This window comes from Delphinapterus leucas, chromosome 16, assembly GCF_059928025.1.
Source record: "Delphinapterus leucas isolate spDelLeu-1000000601 "Yukka" chromosome 16, BTC_Dleu_Yukka2, whole genome shotgun sequence".
Taxonomy (NCBI): Eukaryota; Metazoa; Chordata; class Mammalia; order Artiodactyla; family Monodontidae; genus Delphinapterus; species Delphinapterus leucas.
This window is the reverse complement of record NC_143144.1, coordinates 30,808,131-30,833,685: the sequence shown is the minus strand read 5'-3', so window position 1 is coordinate 30,833,685 and position 25,555 is coordinate 30,808,131. Positions and strand designations below refer to the sequence as shown.

Here is a 25,555-nt window from a genome sequence, read left to right as displayed (position 1 = left end):
TAGCTGTCCCACATTGGTGACATTTGTCTAATTTTCTCAGTTAGACGGGGAGTTCCATAGATCAGAGTCGTCTTGTAGTCCCACTTAGTATTCTCCATGCCTGGCCTTAATTCAGCTAGTGGGTGCTCAATAATGATAAGAATTGTGTTTTACATGGTGGGACAGTTTGTAACATGGAGTCCTTTCATGCACCCCTACGATCATGATGTACCTGCCATCAGAAATTGGTGCTGATTGTGCTTTAATACTGAAGAAAAATCCCATGTACGAGACTACTGACAAGCAAAGTTCCCCTCTTTGTCTCAGTTATTGCTCACAAGGGCCCAGGCAGGCAGATACCACCACCCCCATTAAATAGAGGAGGACAGTGAGTTTTTGGGGGAAAGGAGCTATACGCCTGAAGTCCAGCAACAAAGGGATGGACCTGGAAAATAATCTCAGTGTTCCCACCCTACATCCAGCACGGATTCCACTCGATACCCCTTGTCCTGGGGTAGACTCACTGTCTATTGCTGTGGGTTCAACACAAAGCAAGGTCCCTGTTTAAGGATGGTGCTTTCAGAAGAGTAGGGTAGGTAGGTTGGCTCATTTCTGAAAATATTTTATTTGAGAAGGCTCCAAAGCCTGAGTAAAGGGACTGCCCGTTACTGAGGTCTGAAGCATAGCTCCAAGGGGCTCATCACAAAAGTGAAGTTTCTTGGAAGTTTCCCATTAAAATTCATGTCCATTTGGGTCAACCCCACATTAAAATGTGTGTTTCTTTTAATATACATTTCCTCTTCCATCTAAAGGAAAATAGGTATTCCAAGAAAATGCACCATTTTTTCTTACAGTTCAGGCCATCCCCGGCCCACAGGTGTACACTGAGATTCAAAAGAATGCTTGAGGGCTATCTCTAGCGTAACCCCCAAATCTCAGCTCCAGCCCACATGTGTGATGATGACCCCACAGCCTATGATCTTCGGGGCATAGCTAACGGCCCTCAGCGAGGGTGAGGGCGTGCCTGCAGACAGCAACTGGGCTGACCCTCCGTCAATTCTTCTTAAGGAGCCACTGAGGATGCCCACTTTCCCACAAAAGCCCTAAGAGCAGCCAAACTCATTTCTCTTCTGTCCATGTGTATTAATTCCTGTTTCTGTAATGAGATACAGAAGAGAAAAAAGGGGAAGAGGACTGATGTAGAATCAGGTTGGGCCTGATGAGTTATGGAGCCTGCCTTCTCATCAGTGATGTAAAACAGCCCGGGCTCTATTTACTGCTGCTGTCAGCAGGATCGATAAATAACATTTTCAGTGACATGAAGAGGGAACGCGTGAGCTCAATGAAATGAAGGGGAGCCAGAGGTAGATGCAGACAATGGCCTTTTTCTCTCCCTGCCCTGGCAGGAGTCACCTGTTTGGCTGGGAGAGGCAAGGGGGTAGAAATTCGGTCTGGCTTTTAAAAAGGGAAGAGGATGCATCCCCAGGAGGAGGAGAGGGCTTCTCTGCTGAGAGGGGAGGCGAGGGAGGGCATGGTCCATTGTCACCATCACTTCCCTGCTGTATCGAGCCACACCCTGTCTGAGCTGAAAAGCCACCATCAGCTGGCCTGGGTGGGCAAAGCCCCATCTTCTTGGCCACTTCAGAGGGAGGTGTTTGACTTATTGTTTATTCTTGAGAAAGAGTACAGGGCTAAGGTGGAACCCAGAGGAGATTCGTTTGACTGCCAGAGGGCTGAGAGGATGCTGACCATTAAGAAAGGCCTCCGTGGGCTTCCCTGGTGGCGCAGTGGTTGAGAGTCCGCCTGCCGATGCAGGGGACACGGGTTCGTGCCCCGGTCTGGGAAGATGCCACATGTCGCGGAGCGGCTGGGCCCGTAAGCCATGGCCGCTGAGCATGCGCGTCCAGAGCCTGTGCTCCGCAACGGGAGAGGCTACAACACTGAGAGGCCCGCGTACAAAAAAAAAAAAAAAAAAAAGAAAGGCCTCTGTGGTTAGATGCTGAGGTGAGGTGACCCACAATACAGCAGAATTCCAGTTCCCTCCAGCAAGAGTTTGGAGGTCAAGAATTGACACGATCACAGAATGTCCACTTTTTTTTGTTTGTTTTGTTTTGTTTTTTTGCGGTACGCGGGCCTCTCACTGCTGTGGCCTCTCCCATTGCGGAGCACAGGCTCCGGACGCGCAGGCTCAGCGGCCACGGCTCACGGGCCCAGCCGCTCCGCGGCATGTGGGGTCTTCCCAGGCCGGGGCACGAACCCGCGTCCCCTGCATCGGCAGGCGGACTCTCAACCACTGCGCCACCAGGGAAGCCCAGAATTCCCACTTTGAAGGAATCTCTGAGCTAATCTTGTCCAACCTCCCACTAAACATCAGAATCCTCTCCTCAGTACTTGTGAGGGGCCGACCCAGACTCTGAACACAGCGGGACCACGGACTCTTTCCATTATAGGCGCACTCCACGCTGCAGGGGTGGTTGAAGCATCCAAAGCAAGGCAGCAGCCACAGCAACCTGCAGTCTGTCTGCTTAGCAAGGCAGGTGACACTGGCATTCTGCTGGTGGGCTGGGATACCAGGTGTGCCCAAGTGGCCCCCGCACAGCCCCTCCTGCCTTTGCTTTGGGGACAATTTGCAACAGGATGCTCTCAGCTAAAAGCATAGTAAAGAAGCTCAGTTTCAGGTACAGTGAAAATACAACTTTGAGGACTTCATTTGCATTACCGTTTCTTTTCCCTGGAACCTTCCTAGCATGTTCATTTGGGCTAAAAACCATGCGCTGTTAAGAGTCATTTATAATATCTCAGACTCTTTGTGGCGTTTAAGAGTTTTGGCAGAAACCAGTGTGATAGATCCAGAAACATCTGGGGGAGAGAGGAAGAGAAAGGAGGAAGTCATTAGTGTGGGAGAACAAGGGCGGGCAGAGAGAGGAGAGAGATGGATAGAAAGAAAGCAAGAAAGAAAAAGGGGAAGAAGGAAACAGAAGGAAAAAGAAAAAAAGAAGGGGGCTGAGCAAAAGGAGAGGTATGAAGGGAGTAGTGAGAGACGCTTCAGCAAATCCTGTTCTCCTCAACTCTGCTTCCAATTTATAAACACTGTTAATTGGATGGAAGATGACATCACCAAATAAAGCTCTTCTCCAGACACTGTGTTGAAAAGTGACAAGAAACAGAATCAGAAGATTATATATATAATCATAAGTCAAGCTCTCCCTTGACTTATGATGGGGTTATGTCCCGATAAGTTCATCGTGAGTTGAGTACATCATAAATGGAAATGCATTTAGTTCCTCTAACCTACCAAACATCACAGCTTAGCCCAGCCCAGCCCACCTTAAACGTGCTCAGAACACTTACATTAGCCTACAGTTGGGCAACATCATCTACCACAAAGCCTATTTTATAATCAAGTGCTGACTCTGTCGTGTAATTTATTGGATACTGCAGTGAAAATGAAAAACAGAATGGCTGCCTGGGTACTGAGTAGTTGTATGTTGGTTGTCCGTCAGGGCTGACTGCGAGCTGTGGCTGCCGCTCCCAGCGTCATGAGACAGTCTTGCAACGCATATCACTTGCCCAGGAAAAGATTAAAATGAAAAATTCAAAGTACAGTTTCTACTGAATGTACATTGCTTTCACGTCATCATAACACTGCAAAATCATAAGTCGAACCATCGGAAGTCACAGACTGTCTATGTGTATATTCCAGACTCTAATCCCAAGTGTTCTTTGGGGAAATCCAACGAAATCCTTCTGGCTACTGGAATATGTCATAATTAAAGTCCTTTTTAATACTCATAATAGTGGGTGCTTACTAGATGCCATGCGTTGTTCAAAGTACTTATCAGTATTAATGCATCGAATCCACAGGCCGGGCCTACAAAATTGGGGCCGTTGCCGTGCTTATTTTGCCAGCAAGCATAGAGACTGAGTAACTGTCTAGGGCCACAGAACCAGGAATGCAGGAGCCAGGATTTGCTCTGAGGCAATCTGGCTACAGAGCGTAGGCATTGGACCACCTTATGATTCTGCCTCTCAATCACTTTTGTATCATTCATTCATTCATTCATTCAAGAGACACTTACTGATCTCCCCATCAGCCAGGTTCGGAACCTCCCTCAGCAACAACACATGGGCACAAAGGACACAAGCAAGAACAGGCGCAATCTCGGCTCAAAAGGACAATGGGTCTGATGGATAAGACCTCACGATGAAAGGTAACTGCATGGTTATTTCCCTCCATGCTCTCAAAAAGATAAGCAATATATGCTCACACGAATTTGCATTTCTAATAAGCTCTCACACGATGTCAGTGTTGCTGGTCTGGGGATCACACTTTGAGGACTACTGGGTTAGAGATAGTATTGTACGCAGAGAGAACAGAAGCTGAGACCTAGACCTAGACTATCACTGAGAGGTTTCCAGGTGAAGATGCAGGAGGAGAGAATGTCCACAAATCTGGAGGCAATAGGCAGATGCCACTTGGGGAAATGGAGGTGCTGGCTGGAACCGGAAATGTAAAGCTGGCGAGGGAAAGGAGGTGATGCTGAAGAGGCAGCTCGGGGCCAGGTAAACGTAACAGAGCTTTCGCCCAGTCCGGGAGAGGCTCACTCACCACTAACGATCCTACTGAGGTACCACAGAGGGTTTGTTGTTTCCAAAAGATGAAGTCATCTTCTGCCATGAAAGGCAAGTCAGACTTCCAATCACTTAGCAGTCCTTCCTCCATCTTCTCTTGGACAAACTGCCTCAGGCTGGACCGACCTCATGTTTCTGTTGCTGCACGAGAAAAATAAACATGTACAAGTTAATGATGGGGTTTTGTCCACGATAAAACCCAGCTCTTTATAGGGATCACATGTGTGACTGCTTCTGCAGATGGTTTTGAGAGGAACTGGAAGGTCCCAATGGCTGCTAAAGAGGTTCCAAATCCCACTATTGTAGCATTCTTATTAATCTATCCAATCACCATGGGACTCCTAGTAACATGCACATGTGTATGCAGGAAAGGTAATTTATTACTATCAAATCCTCCTGAATACAGTGGTAGAGAAGGGTTTATCAGGATATCTACTTATCCATGACTGGGGTTGAGGGAGCCGAGGGTCGATCTGGCCCCTGTTAAATGTCTTCACCTGCATAGAGGTCACTGCTCTTCATGCTCCCCAGACTGTGACAGACATGCATACACAACTGTGTCAGGATCACTTAGATGTACACACAATCAATCTGATACTCACTGACCAGTTCATTTCAGTCCATGTCACAGCTGCCTCAGGGCTCATATAGGCAGATATATACATTCTTTCCAGAATTGTCGTATGGCCCCAATCTCCTAACAAAATTTTAGGGGGTGTATCTCAGGAGTAGAATGGGAGGTTGGGTACCTCAGTGGGTGCTCATTACAAATAAGTAAAAATACAGCATGAAGAAAAAGAGAGGAGTGGAGGCCACTCAGAATGGAATGGGAGAGAGAGGGACAGAAAAGGAAACAGGTGGGGCAGCTCTGGGGCACTGAATGCAAACTCCTTTTTACCAGGCTTGTGGCCTAAGAGTCTGCTGAGGAAGGAGTGGGCTTGGTTGTGGCCCAGCAGAGGCATGATGGTACTACCCTGCTCTCTGAATGAGACGGCATTCTAGCCTGGAATGATGGAGTAGGACAAATCTTTCAAGATGTAAACAAAAACAAAACAAAAATCCAAAACACCAAAAAAAAAATACAACAACAAAAAAAACCAAACCCACATCATTTAAGCTCTGAAACATAATTCACAGTTTGAATTTTCTTTTCCTTCTGCCAAGAGGTACACTTCACTGAGTACCTTAAGGCATCTGGTAGTTATCCTGAGATGACATAGGTGGGGTGGTGGCATGAGGAGAGGTATGGATAAGGAGGTCCAATCCTCCCAATCACTGCAACCACTGCTAATACAAAAAGTGACTCTTTCTTTTAGGTGTGGGGTTAGCAAGACCCAATGAACTTTTTTTAAAAAACTCTCATCAGGGCTTCCTTGGTGGCGCAGTGGTCGAGAGTCTGCCTGCCAATGCAGGGGACATGGATTCGGGCCCTGGTCTGGGAGGATCCCACCTGCCGCGGAGCAACTAGGCCCGTGAGCCACAACTACTGAGCCTGCGCGTCTGGAGCTTGTGCTCCGCAGCGGGAGAGGTCACAATGGTGAGAGCCCCGCGCACCGCGATGAAGAGTGGTCCCCGCTCGCCGCAACTGGAGAAAGCCCATGCACAGAAACGAAGACCCAACACAGCCATAAATAAATAAATAAATAAAAACAAAACCAAAAAAACCCTCATCAGATCTTGATCAACAGGGCTGTTAATGTTTTCTCTGTCTCTCAAAACCTGATACATGTCAGGTCCCCAGCTTGTTAACTGCTGCTCTGGCCATCACTAGTTCCTGCTTCAGATGGCTGCCCCATTTATCTTAGCTTAATACATTACCAGGCCAACAGAAGATGGTATATAGGTATTCTTTTATTATGCTCGATAGCATACTGAAGCAGGCTTCAATTTAAAGTGACACATACATCTAACTTTCTTCACCCTTTAATCTGACTCAGTGGCAACACACAATATGGGCATAACAGACAATGTTCAGTCTATTAGCAGTTTTACAGTGAATCACTGTTAGTCTGTCATCTCAGTATTTTTAACTGACTTGCATATGATCTAGTTGAACATTTCATGTGTGCCTGTATTTTGCCTCCTGACAACCTGTATAGAAAGCACATCCAGCATGGCATATGAAATATGCATGCATCCTCCCATGAAAATATTTATAAATACACGATGTTAATAGTGAAAAACCTGAGGAGACCTTCAAAACGGTGGAGGAGTGAGACATGGAGATCACCCTCCTCCCCACAGATATATCAGAAATACAGCTACATGTGGAACAACTCCTACAGAACACCTACTGAACGCTGGCAGAAGACCTCAGACCTCCCAAAAGGCAAGAAAGTCCCCACGTACCTGGGTAGGGCAAAGGAAAAAAGAAAAAACAGAGACAAAAGAATAGGGACGGGACCTGCACCTCTGGGAGGGAGCTGTGAAGGAGGAAAGGTTCCCACACACTAGGAAGCCCCTTCGCGGGCGGAGACTGCGGGAGGCGGAGGGGGGAGCTTCGGAGCCACGGAGGAGAGCGCAGCAACAGGGGTGCGGAGGGCAAAGCGGAGAGATTCCCGCACAGAGGATCGGTGCCGACCAGCACTCACCAGCCCGAGAGGCTTGTCTGCTCACCGCCGGGACACGGGTGGGAGCTGGGAGACGAGGCTCAGGCATCGGAGGTCAAATCCCAGGGAGAGGACTGGGGTTGGCGGCGTGAACACAACCTGAAGGGGGCTAGTGTGCCACAGCTAGCAGGGAGGGAGTCCGGGAAAAAGTCTGGACCTGCCTAAGAGGCAAGAGACCATTGTTTCGGGGTGCACGAGGAGATGGGATTCAGAGCACCACCTAAACGACCTCCAGAAACGGGCGTGAGCCGCGGCTATCATCACAGACCCCAGAGACGGGCATGAGACACTAAGGCTGCTGCTGCCGCCACCAAGAAGCCTGTGTGCGAGCACAGGTCACCATCCACGCCTCCCCTCCCGGGAGGCAGTGCAGCCCGCCATTGCCAGGGTCCCATGATCCAGGGACAGCTTCCCCAGGAGAATGCACGGCGCGCCTCAGGCTGGTGCAACGTCCTGCCGGCCTCTGCCGCCACAGGCTCGCCCCACATCCGTACCCCTCCCTCCCTCCCTCCCTCCCCCCAGGCAGAGCCCCCTAAGCAGGTGCTCCTTTGACCCCGTCCTGTCTGAGCGAAGAACAGATGCCCTCAGGCGACCTACACGCAGAGGCAGGTCCAAATCCAAAGCTGAACCACAGGAGCTGTGCAAACAAAGAAGAGAAAGGGACATTTCTCCCAGCAGCCTCAGGAGCAGCAGATTAAATCTCCACAATCAACTTGATTTACCCTGCGTCTGTAGAATACCCGAATACACAACGAATCATCCCAAATTGAGGAGGTGGACTTTGGGAGCAACTGTATACTTGGGGCTTGCTTTCTGCATCTATTTGTTTTTGGTGTTATGTTTATCTTAGTTTAGTATTTAGAGTTTATTATCATTGGTAGATTTGTTTATTGACTTGGTTGTTCTCTTCTTTTTTTTAAAAAATATAGATATATATATATATATATATTTCCTTTTTCTCTTTTTGTGAGTGTGTATGTGTATGCTTCTTTGAGTGATTTTGTCTGTATAGCTTTGCTTTTACTATTTGTCCTAGGGTTCTGTCTGTCCGTTTTTTTTTTTTTTTTTTAGTGTACATTTAGCGCTGGTTATCATTGGTGGATTTGTTTTTGTTTGTTTTGTTTTGTTTTGTTTTTTTTGTGTGTGGTACGTGGGCCTCTCACTGCTGTGGCCTTTCCCGTTGCAGAGCACAGGCTCTGGACACAAAGGCTCAGTGGCCATGGCTCACGGGCCCAGCCGCTCCGCAGCATGTGGGATCTTCCCAGACCGGGGCACGAACCCATGTCCCCTGCATCGGCAGGCGGACTCTCAAACACTGCGCCACCAGGGAAGCCTGGTGGATTTGTTCTTTTGGTTTGGTTGCTCTCTTCTTTCTTTCTTTCTATTTTTGAATTACTTTTTAAAAAAATTTATAATAATTTAAAAAATTTAATTTTAATAACTTTATTTATTTATTTTATTTGTTTGTTTCTTTCTTTTTTCCTCCCTTTTCTTCTGAGCCATGTGGCTGACAGAGTCTTGGTGCTCTGGCCAGGTGTCAGACCACTGCCTCTGAGGTGGGAGAGGCAAGTTCAGGATATTGGTCCACCAGAGACCTCCTGGCTCCACGTAATATCAAACAGCAAAAGCTCTCCCAGAGATCTCCAACTCAATGCTAAGACTCAGCTCCACTCAATGACCAGCAAGCTCCACTCCTGGACGTCCCAGGCCAAACAACTAGCAAGACAGGAAGAAAACACCACCTACTGGCAGAGAGGCTGCCTAAAATCATAATAAGGTCAGAGACACCTCAAAACACACCACCGGAAGCGGTCCTGCCCACCAGAAAGATAACATCCAGCCTCATACACCAGAACACAGGCACTAGTCCCCTCCACCAGGAAGCCTACACAACCCACTGAATCAACCTCACCCACTGGGGGCAGAGACCAAAAACAACGGGAAATACGAAACTGCAGCCTGTGAAAAGGAGGTCCCAAACACAGTAGGTTAAGCAAAATAAGACAGAGAAACACACAGCAGATGAAGGAGCAAGGTGAAAACCCACCAGACCTAACAAATGAAGAGGAAATAGGCAGCCTACATGAAAAAGAATTCAGAATAATGATAGTAAAGATGATCCAAAATCTTGGAAATAGAAGGGAGAAAATACAAGAAACGTTTAACAAGGACCTAGAAGAACTAAAGAGCAAACAAACAAGGATGAACAACACAATAAGTGAAATTAAAAATTCTCTAGAAGCAATCCATAGCAGAATAACTGAGGCAGAAGAACAGATAAGTGACCTGGAAGATAAAATAATGGAAATAACTACCACAGAGCAGAATAAAGAAAAAAGAATGAAAAGAATTGAGGACAGTCTCAGAGACCTCTGGGACAACATTAAGCACACCAACATGCGAATTATAGGGGTCCCAGAAGAAGAAGAGAAAGAGAAAGGGACTGAGAAAATATTTGAAGGATTACAGTTGAAAACTTCCCTAATATGGGAAAGGAAATAGGCAATCAAGTCCAGGAAGCACAGAGAATCCCATACAGGATAAATCCAAGGAGAAACATGCCAAGACACATATTAATCAAACTATCAAAAATTAAATACAAAGAAAAAACATTAAAAGCAGCAAGGGAGAAATAACATGCAAGGGAATCCCCATAAGGTTAAGAGCTGATCTCTCAGCAGAAACTCGGCAAGCCAGAGGGGAGTGGCAAGACATATTTAAAGTGATGAAAGGGAAAAACCTACAACCAAGATTACTCTACCCAGCAAGGATGTCATTCAGATTCGATGGAGAAATTAAAACCTTTACAGACAAGCAAAAGCTAAGAGAATTCAGCACCACCAAACCAGCTTTACAATATATGCTAAAGGAGCTCCTCTAGGCAGGAAACACAAGAGAAGGAAAAGACCTACGATAACCAACCCAGAACAGTTAAGAAAATGGTAATAGGAACATACCTATCAATAACTAACTTAAATGTAAATGGATTAAATGCTCCCACCAAAAGACACAGACTGGCTGAATGGATACAAAAACAAGATCCGTATATATGCTGTCTACAAGGGACCCACATGAGACCTAGGGACACGTACAGACTGAAAGTGAGGGGATGGAAAAAGATATTCCATGCAAATGAAAATCAAAAGAAAGCTGGAGTAGCAATTCTCATATCAGACAAAACAGTCTTTAAAATAAAGACTATTACAAGAGACAAAGAAGGACACTACATAATGATCAAGGGATCAATCCAAGAAGAAGATATAACAATTGTCAATATTTATGTACCCAACATAGGAGCACCTCAATACATAAGGCAAATGCTAACAGCCATAAAAGGGGAAATCGACAGTCACACAATCATAGTAGGGGATTTTAACACCCCACTTTCACCAATGGACAGATCACCCAAAATGAAAATAAATAAGGAAACATAGTTTTAAATGATACATTAAACAAGATGGACTTAATTGATATTTATAGGACATTCCATCCAAAAACAACAGAATACACTTTCTTTTCAAGTGCGCGTGGAACATTCTCCAGGATAGATCATGCCTTGTGTCACAAATCAAGCCTTGGTAAATTTAAGAAAACTGAAATCGTAGCAAGTATCTTTTCTGACCACACTATGAGACTAGATATCAATTACAGGAAAAAAATCTGTAAAAAATGCAAACACATGCAGGCTAAACAATACACTACTAATTAAACAAGAGGTCACTGAAGAAATCAAAGAGGAAATCACAAAAACCTAGAAACAAATGACAAGGAAAACACGACGACCCAAAACCTATGGGATGCAGCAAAAGCAGTTCTAAGAGGGAAGTTTATAGCAATACAATCCTACCTCAAGAAATAAGAAACATCTCAAATAAACAACCTAAATTTACACGTAAAGCAATTAGAGAAAGAAGAACAAAAAACCCCAAAGTTAGCAGAAGTAAAGAAATCATAAAGATCAGATCAGAAAGAAATGAAAAAGAAATGAAGGAAACAATAGCAAGGATCAATAAAACTAAAAGCTGGTTCCTTGAGAAGATAAACAAAAATTGATAAACCATTATAGCCAGACTCATAAAGAAAAAAAGGGAGAAGACTCAAATCAATAGAATTAGAAATGAAAAAGAAGTAACAACTGACACTTCAGAAATACAAAGGATCATGAGAGATTGCTACAAGCAATTCTATGCCAATAAAATGGACAACCTGGAAGAAACGGACATATTCTTAGAAAAGCACAACCTTCTGAGACTGAAGCAGGAAGAAACAGAAAATATAAACGGACCCATCACAAGCACTGAAATTGAGACTGTGATTAAAAATCTTCCAACAACCAAAAGCCCAGGACCAGACGGCTTCACAGGCAAATTCTATCAAACATCCAGGGAAAAGCTAACACCTATCCTTCTCAAACTCTTCCAATATATAGCAGAGGGAGGAACACTCCCAAACTCATTCTACGAGGCCACCATCACCCTGATACCAAAACCAGACAAAGACGTCACAAAGAAAGAAAACTACAGGCCAATATCACTGATGAACATAGATGCAAAAATCCTCAACAAAGTACTAGCAAACAGAATCCAACAGCACATTAAAAGGATCATAGACCATGACCAAGTGGGGTCTATCCCAGGAATGCAAGGGTTCTTCAATATACAAAAATCAATCAATGTGATAAACCATATTAACAAATTGAAGGAGAAAAACCATATGATCAACTCAATAGGTGCAGAAAAAGCTTTTGACAGAATTCAACACCCATTTATGATAAAAACCCTCCAGAAAGTAGGCAGAGAGGGAACTTACCTCTACATCATAAAGGCAATATATGACAAACTCACAGCCAACATCATTCTCAATGGTGAAAAACTGAAACCATTTCCTCTAAGATCACGAACAAGACAAGGTTGTCCACTCTCACCACTATTATTCAACATAGTTTTGGAAGTTTTACCCACAGCAATCAGAGAAGTAAAAGAAATAAAAGGAATCCAAATCAGAAAAGAAGAAGTAAAGCTCTCACTGTCAGATGACACTGATACTATACATAGAGATGACATGATACTATACATAGAGAATCCTAAAGAAGCTACCAGAAAAGTACGAGAGCTAATCAATGAATTTGGTAAAGTAGCAGTATACAAAATTAATGCACAGAAATCTCTTGAATTCCTATACACTAATGATGAAAAATCTGAAAGAGAAATTAAGGAGACACTCCCATTTACCACTGCAATAAAAAGAATAAAATACCTAGGAATAAACCTACCTAAGGAGACAAGAGACCTGTATGCAGAAAACTATAAGACATTGATGAAAGAAATGAAAGATGATAGAAACAGATGGAAAGGTATACTACGTTCTTGAATTGGAAGAATCAACATTGTGAAAATGACTATACTACCCAAAGCAATCTACAGATTCAATGTGATCCCTATCAAACTACCACTGGCATTTTTCACAGAAGTAGAACCAAAAATTTCAGAATTTGTATGGAAACACAAAAGACCCCAAATGGCCAAAGCAATCCTGAGAAAGAAAAATGGATCTGGAGGAATCAGGCTCCCTGACTTTACACTGTAGTACAGAGCTACAGTAATCAAGACAGTATAGTACTGACACAAAAAACAGAAATATAGATCAATGGAACAGGATAGAAAGCCCAGAGATAAACCCACGCACATATGGTCACCTTATTTGTGCTAAAGGAGCCAAGAATATACAATGGAGAAAAGACAGCCTCGTCAATAAGTGGTGCTGGGAAAACTGGACAGCTACATGTAAAAGAATGAAATTAGAACACTCCCTGACACCATACACAAAAATAAACTCAAAATGGATTAAAGACCTAACTGTAAGGTCAGACAGTACCAAACTCTTAGAGGAAAACATAGGCAGAACACTCTATGACATAAATCACAGCAAGATCCTTTTGGACCTATGTCCTAGAGAAATGGAATTAAAAACAAAAATAAACAAATGGGAACTAATGAAACTTAAAAGCTTTTGCACAGCACAGGAAACCATAAACAAGACCAAAAGACAACCCTCAGAATGGGAGAAAATATTTGCAAATGAAGCAAGTGACAAAGGATTAATCTGCAAATTTTACAAGCAGCTCATGCAGCTCAGTATCAATATAACAAACAACCCAATCCAAAAATGGGCGGAAGACCTAAATAGACATATCTCTAAAGAGGATATACAGATTGCCAACAAACATATGAAAGGATGCTCAACATCATTAATCATTAGAGAAATGCAAATCAAAACTACAATGGAAGGATGCTCAACATCATTAATCACTAGAGAAATGCAAATCAAAACTACAATGAGGTATCACCTCACACTGGTCAGAATGGCCACCATCAAAAAATCTACAAACAATAAATGCTGGAGAGGGTGTGGAGAAAAGGGAACCCTCTTACACTGTTGGTGGGAATGTAAGTTGATACAGCCACTATTCAGAATAGTATGGAGGTTCCTTAAAAAACTAAAAATAGAACTACCATACGACCCAGCAATCCCACTACTGGGCATATACCCTGAGAAAACCATTATTCAAAGAGTCATGGACCACGATGTTCATTGCAGCTCTATTTACAATAGCCAGGACATGGAAGCAACCTAACTGTCCATCGACAGATGAATGGATAAAGAAGATGTGGCACATATATATAATGGAATATTACTCAGCCATAAAAAGAAATGAAACTGAGTTATTTGTAGTGATTTGGATGGACCTAGAGTCTGTCATACAGAGTGAAGTAAGTCAGAAATAGAAAAAGCAATACCGTATGCTAACATATATATGGGATCTGAAAAAAAAAAGGTTCTGAAAAACGTAGGGGCAGGACAGGAAAAAGATGCAGATGTAGAGAATGCACTTGAGGACATGGGGAGGGGGAAGGGTAAGCTGGGACGAAGTGAGAGAGTGGCATGGACATATATACACTACCAAATGTAAAATAGATAGCTAGTGGGAAGCAGCCGCATAGCACAGGGAGATCATCTCAGTGCTTTGTGACCACCTAGGGGGGTGGGATAGGGAGGGTGGGAGGAAGATGCAAGAGGGAGGGGATATGGGGTATTTGTATATGTGTAGCTGATTCACCCTGTTATACAGCAGAAACTAACACAGCACTGTAAAGCAATTATACTCCAATAAAGATGTTAGAAAAATAGTGGAAAACGTAAACAAGGATGACACAATTGATTCTGGTCCAATATGCATAGTTATTATTGAGTTTTTAAACCCATTAAAGGAAAGAGTCTGGAGGAGGAGGTTTAAGAACTAGGGACACTGCATCAGCTTTTGTTTTTCTGAAGCTCTTTCTGGGGGAAGAGATGGGGAGAGTTTTCAGTTAGCCACTAGACCATAGCAAAACACCAAAAAATTCACTGACCTTTTCGAGACTGGGGTAGGAACAATTTTTTCTTATTTGTTGCTTTAGAAAATGATAAAAAGGACCTTGGAGAAAATTCAGATTTGTCTATAAGCACTACAAATTCAATCACAGTAGCCCTTAAATGGATCTGAAAAATAACAGTGTATACACATAGATACACCTGCACATGCACACATACACCCATGAGATACTACAGGGTATATATGTGTATGTGTGCATATGTGTATATACAAATATAGGTATGTGTGTGTATATGTATTCATATATATACTTGAATATATACACTCACTGTGTGAAGAAAAGTTATATCTCATCTTCCACGTTCTCAAACTCAGTTTTGAGGCATTCTTCTCAACTCATTCCTTACTTGTCCTCCAAAGAGTCTTGGATAACTGCCTTGTTTATGATCCTTTAAACTTTTTAGTTGGCTGTGCCTTGGCTTTTTTAGCAATGGTGCTTCATTCCTTGAGTATTAGTCGGGATCATTGTTATCAAAAGTGATAGAGCATTTCCAGTTACACCAGCCAATGGATTTCTTTGCTGTTGTTCTTTTGTTGCTGTTGCTTTGTTTAACCTAGTTTGAAATAGGTCATAGATATATAACCTTAAGTGATGCTAGATGCAGGTGCTCAAATCATGTTGTCAGGGCTCTGGCTATCTTGACATGTTGAGGTTCACTCCCCAGTGTATGATTATATCATTCTCATAAGTTCTTTCCAGGTGGTGAGAAAGATGGTTGTTAGCATCCCCAGACCCTTATACTAATAGCTCATCATCAAAAAGAATAGGGACATTCTTTCAGTGTCAAGATTTAGAATCTCAGGGAGATTTCTGAATGGCCCTACTAGGTTCACATTGCCAGTCATTGGACTAATCCCTGGATTTGTTTACACTTTGGGTCTAGCCTGGAGACTTGAGCCCAGCTTAGGGCAGGGGGCTAAGTGGGATTCCATGATTAACGGCCCCATCGGAAACACATGTAATGGTTGTGTGTTGGGGGGTGGGGTGGGAAGAGTAGCTTTCATAGAAAAGGGGAATTAGAAGTAGAAACCACCTCTCCAACTTACCTACCCAGGTGCCTTGACTCAGATCACCTCAGATGGTCATCTCTCCTTATTTGACCACACTCAAGACTCTACAATCCTTTACCCTCCACCCAGGTGTCAACTTCTTTTCTTCCTCTCTCCTAAGCCTCCTTTAAATCACAGATGACATTGCTCAGGACTTTCCAGGGAAGTCAGGAGTCAACAAAAGCCCAAGAGACAAAACACTAGCCTGGCCAATAAGCCGTAAAAGAAGCAGTAAAAATGGGCAGATGGTCTCCATTCAAGAGTCTTGGAAAATCAGCCAGACATTCTGTGCTCACTTAATAAACATGAAACAAATCACACACATCCAAAAAATGGATTCTGCTCATGACCACTGGCTGGATCACTGGAAGAAGGAAAACATCCTTTCAACCGTGTTTCCTAGCCCAGTTCCTCTTTCCATCTTCAAATTGTCTTGCCATTGAATCTAAGCCTTCTCTAGAATGACCTGTGGTGTAGTACATGGTGCCAAAGTTCTAGGATAAGACAGACTTGTGATGATCAGGGCAAGTTCCCTAATCTCTAACCTTGGCTTATCCTTTATCTGTAGTATTGGAATAAGAATATTTATTTCATGGGACAGTTGTGAGGCTTCAATCACTTAACCTCTTTAAGCTTCAATTTCACAATCTGTACAATGGGCATATAGTAATATCTTGTTCATAGGATACGTCAGAGTTGCCTATTCAATATATGTCCTGCTCTCCTTCCTTAGTGACATAGTCCCAGTTTTGGGAGGGATGGCAACATGCATGATTTTTAAAAGACCCAGGCTTCCTTGCAGATAGAAGTGGTAGATGAGATATAAGTGGAAATGGTTAAAAGTGATGTACAGGAATCCTTTTAAAGGAGGCTGATACAGCTGAGAGCTATATTATTTGTTTTATTCCTTCTTTCTATCTGCAATTAGGATGTTATGTCTTCAACTTCAGCAGCTATCTTGGGCCCATGAGGAAAAGACAAAGAGAATTGCTGAGACCTTGGCTCTGACATCCTTGAGTTGCTGAGACAATGCCAACAAACACTTACTTCTAGATTTCTTGTTATTTGATAAAAAAATCCATTTGTGGTTAGTCCTCTGTAGACAGGGTTCTGTTACTCGTAGCCAAACGCAACATGCAATTGCACAAGATTTGTTAAGAATTCAAAGAAGTATTGTATAAAGAACTCACTGCAAAAATCTTCAATATTGAATCTAAGACACTTTGATGCTGTTGCTTTTCATTCTTACTAGAAAATGTCAATGGAACGTTTTCTCCCAACTGTGTCACAAGTGCCATCTGGCTGACAACAAATGTACACTGAGATTGATTTATGAGGTGCCTGATTTCAGAAATGTTAGGATGGGCAAATTGTCTATCTTAGAATCAGTGAAATAAAATAATAACAAAACCTACCATTTATAGAGCAATTCTTATTCATAAATGTAACAGTGCTGACACATTGCCAGTAACATGGTAGGTGTTCAAAGTGTTTTCTTTCCTTCCATTCTTATCCCTTCTTCTAATGCAAGGGTGAGTCTGTGAAGGAGAAAGCAACTTCCTTCAATAATATGTAAATGATAATAATTTCCAGGTGCACTCAGGAGGTGGCCACAATGAACAGTGCCTTCTCACTTCAAGGAAAACCTCAACATGAATTTTGGGAAAATAATGAGTTTTACAGCAAACTGTCTTTTACAGGGGACCTGACAAGGCTGGTCCCTAATTCCAGTTGGCTCTTCAGAGTAGGTCTGATTAATGGGCTGGAATTAGTACTACTGGGACAGACCAGTTCACTGAAATATTCAGAGTCTCCTATCAATGTCACCCTCCACCCAGGCCTGGTGGGGAGGTAGCATCCACCATCAGCGTTTCCATGACAATGAAGTACATTTAGTCAGCAGCACCTCCCGAGTAAATAGTAATCCTTCAGAGAAACAAGAAGGTCATTACAGCAACTTGTCAAATCAATGCAGAGGGTGTCAAGGCCGATTAAGGCACTTTCTCCCGCAGCTGACACAGTGTCAATAGTACTGGGCCACACTGCTCAGGCAGATGACTGAAGTGAAGTGCCCATCAGTCAGGGCGTTGAGGTGGACTAACGATTCCCCACGCTGCCTATTAGAGCTACATGAGGACTCAATCCTGTTCGCTGGCAAAGAGAGAGAGGGAGAGGGAGAGAGAGAAAGAAGGCGAAAAAATAGTGACCTTGTTGCTTTGTCTGAAGCTGAATGAAATTGACAAGAGCAGCCAATCTGTACCTAGGGCGATTAACAAAATTAAGGACCACAACAAAGGCACCCAAGGTTTTAACATCTGTGCAAGGGCTCAGGTATGTTTATGATGGAGGAAGCTCTCCTTTGGTATTTAGGTACCATCCAGATATGTATTCTGAGCCAAGCCTCCTCCAAATGAAGCGTGGGTAATCCCATTAACACCCTGCCAAAGCAACGTGTAAGGACACAAGGCACTCACTGAATATGCCTCCTCCACATCAGCCGGGAAGCCCACTCTTCCCAGTGGCTCTGGTTGATTATTTTAGACTTATGATCTTTTAATATATTTCCCTGGAGAAACATTTTGCCTTATTTTAAACCTTCTAAGACCATGATTCCACAGCAATTTTCCCCAAACCATCCAATGGTTCAGCAAAATAAGAGAAGTGCCTCATGGCAGAACAGAACTCCTGAGGAAGGAAATGAGCAGTGTGAGATTCTTGGAGAGAAATTATTATTTTTTTCTAACTTACTGGGACATTTTATTCTTGATGCATTAAAGTCATAGGATCTAGTGTGAACAAATTAGAACAGTGATATCAAGGATGAAAATTTTGTATATAAAATTACACTTAACATTTGTTAAGTATACTCTTCAATAACCCAAAACAAGGCTAATCATTTACTTTTTTTTTTTGTAAAGGGCCAGAGAGTAAATATTTTAGGCTTTAAGGACCTTATTATTTCTGCATAAGAGGAGTCATAAACAATATGTAAATGAGTAGGGGTGGCTGTGTTCCAAGAAAATCTTTATATACAATAACAGGCTGGACCATATTGGCCTGCTGGCTGCAGTTTGCAGACGCTTGACCGAAAAGATTGTAGCATTTCCATTTAACCAGCTAATATTAATAGAATGCTTTCTATTCTTGAGGCACAGGACTAGCTGTTAAAGATGGAACAGACATAGTCCCTGCATTTGAAGAATGCGCAGTGTAATGAAGAAGACCGCTGAGTGCATAAATATAATACTGTACATTAGGTGCTGTAGTTTATAAAACAGAAATGAAAGTGATACATTCTTCCTAGGGCAAAAGAGGTCAGAGAAAATGATAGAAAACAGGAGACATTAGGGCTATACATTTAGGAAACTCGAGGTGCGTAAGGGCATTACAGATTTAGTGTGTGTGTGTGTGTGTGTGTGTGTGTGTGTGAGAAAGAGAGAGAGAGAGAGAGAGAGAGAGGGAGGGAGAGAGAGAGAGAGAGAGAGGGAGGGAGGGAGGGAGGGAGAGAGGGAGAGAGGGAGAGAGGGAGAGAGGGAGAGAGGGAGAGAGGGAGAGAGGGAGAGATGGGGGGCAGGGGCAGGAAGCAAACAAGACAAGTGAAATGAGAGGGGAAGAAGACTTTGGGGGACAAAGTAGTTGTAGAAAAGACTGGAAAGGTACCTGGGAACAAGCTGAAGGGATCTGTATGGCAAGCTTAGGAATTCAGATTTTTTCATCTATAGGCAATAGAGAGCAATTAATGACTAAGCAGGGGAATAATGCAATCAGATGGCTGTGTGGACACAAGGAAAGTCTACACAGAGACTATTATAATAATTCTAGGCAAAAAGAATAAAATCCTGGATTAGGATTGGTCAGGGAATAGAGAGAAGGACAAAAATATGAGAAATGTTTAATAAATAGAATCTACCAAGCGTCTCCTCTTAGGGATAGGGCAGGTATGGCTGAAGGGTTACCCCAGTATCTGTTCCAAGAAGGTTGGCTTTGGAGGATTGTAGGACCTTGAGGAGAATTTTCACAGGGCCAACTAAGGCAGCACAGCCTAGGCAGAAATGTAGTCTAAGAGCATAGCCAAATGTAGTCTAAGAGCACGGAAACAGCTTTTAAAAGCCAAGTATGGAAGATGACCCAAAGGTAAGAGTGAGGTATTGGATTGCTGAGGTAAGAGAAGCTCATGAGAGTTGGTGCAGGTCAGGATATAGAGCTGGAAATATGGTTGGGACAAATTGTTCAGAACTAAGGTGAGCAGGAGATGATTCCTTGCTTTGGTGAGGTGTGGGGAGATTTAATAGTACATGGGCTCATATAGACTCACATACAATCAATAACACCAGAATTTCAAGAATTCTAGCTGGGCAATTCAAAGCAGGGTGATGTTAACAGAGGTAGTGAAGATGAAAGATGATGTAGGCAGAGTGATACTGAGTTTACTTTGGGGCATGATGAATTAGAAACACCTACATGCTAACTGGTAGCTTGTTGAATATAATGACACAGAGTTTAGAATTGAAGATATAATCTGAGACCTGTCAGTCAGTAGCTCTTCTTGAAGCCATGGAAATGGATGAGAACACACCGCCCCCCCCACCCCAAATATGTCTGGGGAGAATACGGAGAAAAGTAGAATTCTATGAAAAGCAATTAAGTACTTACAGGGAGAACAGGGGACAGGGAAAGAGACAGAGAAAAACTGGTCAGAGAAGTAGGAGGAAAATCAAGAGAGAATAATGTTTCTGGAGGGGAGGGGAGGGGAGGGGAGGGGAGGGGACGGGTGGTTAACAGCAAAAGCTACAGGAAAATGAATTTAGTTAAAAACCCAAACAGAACCAAAAAGTTTGGGCTAATTGTTGGCAACCCTGGGTAAGAAGAGTAGTATGGATAAGAGACAGATTATCCTTGGTGGGGACTCAATGGGAGCCACTGTCAAGACTTTTAAAAAAAGATGAGAGGTATGGTAGTAACTTTAGCAAAATATACAGCAGAGAAAAGATATTTAAGAATGAGGCATATTTAGATATCTGAGGTCAGAAGAAAAGCCGATAGAGTGTGAAAATATTAGAAAGGAGATACAGAAAATCTGGGATAATGTTTCCTAAATTAACCTGTAAACAAGAATTACCTGTGGGATACTTGTTAAACTGTATTACTGGGCCCCAATCCAGACTTCCTAAATTAGTGTTTCCACCAGAGGGACCTGGGGATCAGGTAGGTTTGGGAAGTTGCTCTAGGAATATTTGAGATTAGAGCAGTGGTCCACTTGAACTTGACTGTTCATTGGAATCAACTGAGGAGCCTTAAATATTATCAATGCCTGTCCCACCCCCAAGAGATGCTGATTTATTTGGTCTAGAGTTCCAGCCGGGTATTGAGAATTTTAAATTTTCTCATATGATTCTAATGTGCAACTAACTTTGAGGTGTAGATGTGGGAAGATTATGAGTAAAAATAAGTTGGGAGGAGGAAGGGAGGAAACTATACTGTTTCATATGTCTGTGGCTTCTATGAAAGAAGTAAAAGGTTCCATATGTTGAGAATGAAGGGACAGAAGTGGAGTGCTGGACTTAGGGAAAGAGGCAAAGGGAATGGATGGGAATACAAGAATTAAGAGCACTGAAGATGTTCCCGAAATAATTCCCTTTTTCAACAGAGGGCAACTATTCAGAAATAGGGTAGCTAAGTGATTCTCTATCTGGTGCTGAGGTTGAGATGGAGATTGCAGCAATGTGACCAGGGAGAGAAGGATTGATGGGGGAGAGGGAGAGGAGGAGGAGAAGAGAAGGAGGAGGAAGAAAAGAAGAAGACATGGTTACATGGGGATGGCTCTGATTAGTAAGTCATGATTTTAGTTTATGATCTTGTCATCTCAAGTCCACAAAGTATAGCTACAGAGATGACTTACCCAGGTGGAGTGGAAGTGACTATCTTTGGAGTAGAGTTGGTTAAGGAACTATGAAGTTTGAGTTTGGGGATACGGGATTGCCTAATAGAGTAAAGAACTTGAACTCTAGATTTGTCAAACTTGAATCTTTGACTTACTAGCTGTGTAACTTTGGGCAAGTTATTCAACCCATGGAAGCTTCAACTTCATCTATAAAATGAAGATAACAGCACTTATAAAACTGCATGAAAAAGTGAGTGGTCAACAATGTCAAAGGCTTCAGGAAAGGTCCACCTAGATAGGAAATAAAGAGAAGCCTGTGCATTGGTCAACAAGGTGATTACTGGTGATGAGTCTCAATAGAGTGGTGAGGGCAGGAGCCACATGCTAATGGGCTGCAAAGGCAAGTCATGAAGTAGAGACTCTTTCAAGAAGTTTGGTGAAGAGAAAGAGATATTTTATAGTAAACTTAGGAAAAGGCATTGCCTGTGGAATACTTAAAGGATTTTTATGATGACTAAGTTAAACAACAAATACAAAGTGTTTAGCCCAGTGGACACACAGTACTCAGTAAAAGCTATCTATTATCATTATTACCACAGCTACTAGTAATACTACAATTTTGTGGATGATAATGCCTGAGTTGGGGAAATAGGAATGTCACATGCTTTATGGGTTTGGTGATTGTGTTGACTAAGTGAAAATTTTATGACCTGTGACCTAAAGTGGTGAAAGATATTTATTTGAAATCAGGGCATTGTAATAGGTATGGTGGGTAAGGTAGATATACAGGTAACAAGTTTTTAGAGTGTTCTATTTTGTTGTCATGTTTGCTGCTAAATTGAGGTTCCATGACAAGTCTATTTATAACTACTTTTAAAACTTGGGGCCATTCTAAACGTGTTTGATGAAATCTGTCTTTATATTTGCGTCATATTTCTATGCAACTTATCAGTTTATATTACTGACCTACTCAATCATATACAGTCAAATGCTGCCAGGAATGGGGAGAGTAAGAATGAGAGAATCCATCCACCCACCCCCCCGCCCCCCCAAGAAAAAGTCTGAATAAGAGAAAGCATCAGAGAAAATCAGAAATGATAGCTTTCATCACTCATCTTGAGCCCTGCTGGGCACATGTTTCTATCCTATAACTAGGTAATGTACTTCAGCATCTGTGGCAGAAATCACCACCACAGATGTACTTCTGTATGGAAGGGCTGGGATCTAGAAAAGATCCAAAATGACCATTTCTGACAGGGGTCTGGTACAATTAGTAAATAGGGAAAAACATCCTACAACTCACCTTAGGGACAATCATGCAGAAGCCTAGTTATTCCTACAAATAGAGAAGAATCAGCCACCAAAAACAATGAAGGCTCCACAGCCTGGGAAGAAAGGCTTAAGGGAGAACTTGGTTTCCCAACATCTGTGAGCCAGACCTGTTTCTGAGGCCCTCAGAGCACTGGGAAGAAGAATTATTATAGTGACTTTTAGATGAGAAGACTGGGTCCAGGGGATGGAAGTTTAAGGGAGGGAGATATCCAGTAAACAAACAAACAAACTAAAAAGACATCTGTGTAACCACAGATACAACAACAAAACAAATGAAAAATAGGCTGCTTAGGAAACAGTGATATTTTGTCTACAACTGGAGACGCACAAGATGAGATGAATAACCAATTGCTGAGGACCCTGTGGAGGGGTTTAGGAATGCTATGGGAGATTAGACTCTCACGTTCCCTTCTGATTCTGAGACATTACTTTTGACGTGTGGAAAATACTGGGGTCACATTTAATACTCGCACGCTAGGATGAACTTAACTTTTTCTTGGAGTAAGCTAAGACTGCATTGGTCAAAGTTCTTTCTGGCTAGACAGGCAATAGGATATTATAAAACTCTGGGAAAAAGTTGTAAAGAGAACTTTTTTTTTTTTTCGAAGAGGGGCTTCCATTTATACCTGTGGAGACATATCATATTAGAGGATGTAGTACAGACTTTTAAAAGTGTATCTAATTTAATTTTCATTAGAGAACAGTGAGGTAAGTACTATAATCTCTATTTGTTGGATGAAGATATGGAAGGGTTAGAGTAGTTAAATAAGTCATGCATGGTCACACAGTAGAAACCTGTATTTAAAACCACATGTATCTTATCCTATCATTTGGACTCTCACTGCTACACTCTATTGTTCTCATTTTCTATTACTGATGAAGTGCATGATTTTGGGTATACTACCTATACAGCTTAAAATATTTTTTTAATCTTTGATTTTAAAATTGGAGTGTTGTTCTACAATGATACATTGAGAAGTTCTGGGGCGTTGAAAACAATAGCAGCTACCTAGGTCTACATTTTGCATATATCCTGTAAAAATAAGAGAGAACAATAAGAAGAACAAATAAAACTAGCAAACCCCACAATCTCAGCATAACTAGAACAAAGAGAATTACCAAACTTCAAAATAACTGGGGAAATAACAGTTATCAAATACCAGTGATCTGTCACTCGTGCTCCTAACAAAAACTGTTTAAGATGAACAAGTTTGGAAAAAACTATAAGAAAATGAGAAGATGAAAGCTAAAGGTGGACAAAAATTTCTCAAAACCACAGCCAGAAAGAGAAAGTCCACCTTAGGTGTGAAAATACTAAAAAAAAAAGTCTATTGACAAATCTGATTATTGATGACAAGAAAGGTGCTTAAAAGCACACATGATTTGAAACAGCAGTTTTTGAAAGGCATGGCTTCAGAGAGAGGAACAGGCCAAAAGAAAGGGAAACGACCCCCTTGACATTTAAATAGTAAAGGATAAAAGAAACAAATTGGAATATTTTAGGGTTCTGCAAGAGAACAAGCAAAAATAAAACCCACAAAAAAACAGAGGACATGGAACATCTTCCCCACATCTCCCTCCCTCCCTCCCTCTCTCTCCCTCTCCCTCTCCCCCCCCAACTAAAAAACTGGACTTTAGAATTGGCAGAAGAGGGCAGCATTGAATTAGAAATCTAAATATCATCTTTAAAAAAATTCAATGGAAAACAAGAGTTATTCAAAATTATAATAAGAATTAGAAAGCAAGACTCAACATATTTTAGTTGATGTAAATTCTCCCTCAAAAAGTAATCATGGGGCTTCCCTGGTGGCGCAGTGGTTGAGAGTCCACCTGCCGATGCAGGGGACATGGGTTCGTGCCCCGGTCCAGGAAGATCCCACATGCCGCGGAGCAGCTGGGCCCATGAGCTGTGGCCGCTGAGCCTGCGCGTCCGGAGCCTGTGCTCCGCAATGGGAGAGGCCACAACAGTGAGAGGCCCGCATACCGCAAAAAAAAAAAAAAAAAAAAAGTAATCATGAAGTAGAAATAACTTGCAAGACAACATTGAAAAGTTAATTAAATATACATGAACAAGACATTGGAAATATGAACAATCACCTTGAATCAGGAATTCAAAAAGCAAAAACAAAAATATATAAAAAGCAAAAAAAAGAAAGGATTTCCTTGGTTCAATAAAATAAAAGGATAAAAACAAGCAAAATTATTTCAGAAATTAAGAGTAAATTGTAAGATTCTCAGGGGAAAGTAGATTCAAATGAAAATTTAATAAACAGTATTGAATAAAGGTAGGAAATAGCCAAAATAACAGAAATGAGGTAAAGAAAGAAGGAGGAAAGACAGAGAAAAACTGTTAGTAATGGAAAACAGGCAAAGAAGAAATAACATACATATAATTGGAGGCCCAGAACAAGAAAACTAAAATAATTGAGCATATCTAATATTTAAAACTGTAATTCAGTACTATTTCCAGAAACAAACAAAAAACTTGAATCTACATATTGAAAGGGCCCATAACATTATTGGGAAATTAACCATGGATGATCAACACTGAGATAATGATATAAAACTATTATACTTCAAAGATAAAAGAAAAATCCTTGAGCTTCAAGGATACACACACACACACACACACACACACAC

The 25,555-nt window shown here is 42.2% G+C and overlaps 1 long non-coding RNA gene across 1 annotated transcript in view; it reads right to left on the bottom strand.

The window, feature by feature from the left end:
- The window catches only part of LOC149747248 (uncharacterized), a 72,763-nt gene that overhangs the window by 19,777 nt on the left and 27,431 nt on the right, over positions 1-25,555 (bottom strand). Inside the window, exon 2 of the long non-coding RNA XR_016388079.1 lies at positions 4,589-4,752. This is a non-coding gene — a long non-coding RNA (uncharacterized LOC149747248). The remainder of the gene's footprint in view (positions 1-4,588; positions 4,753-25,555) is intronic.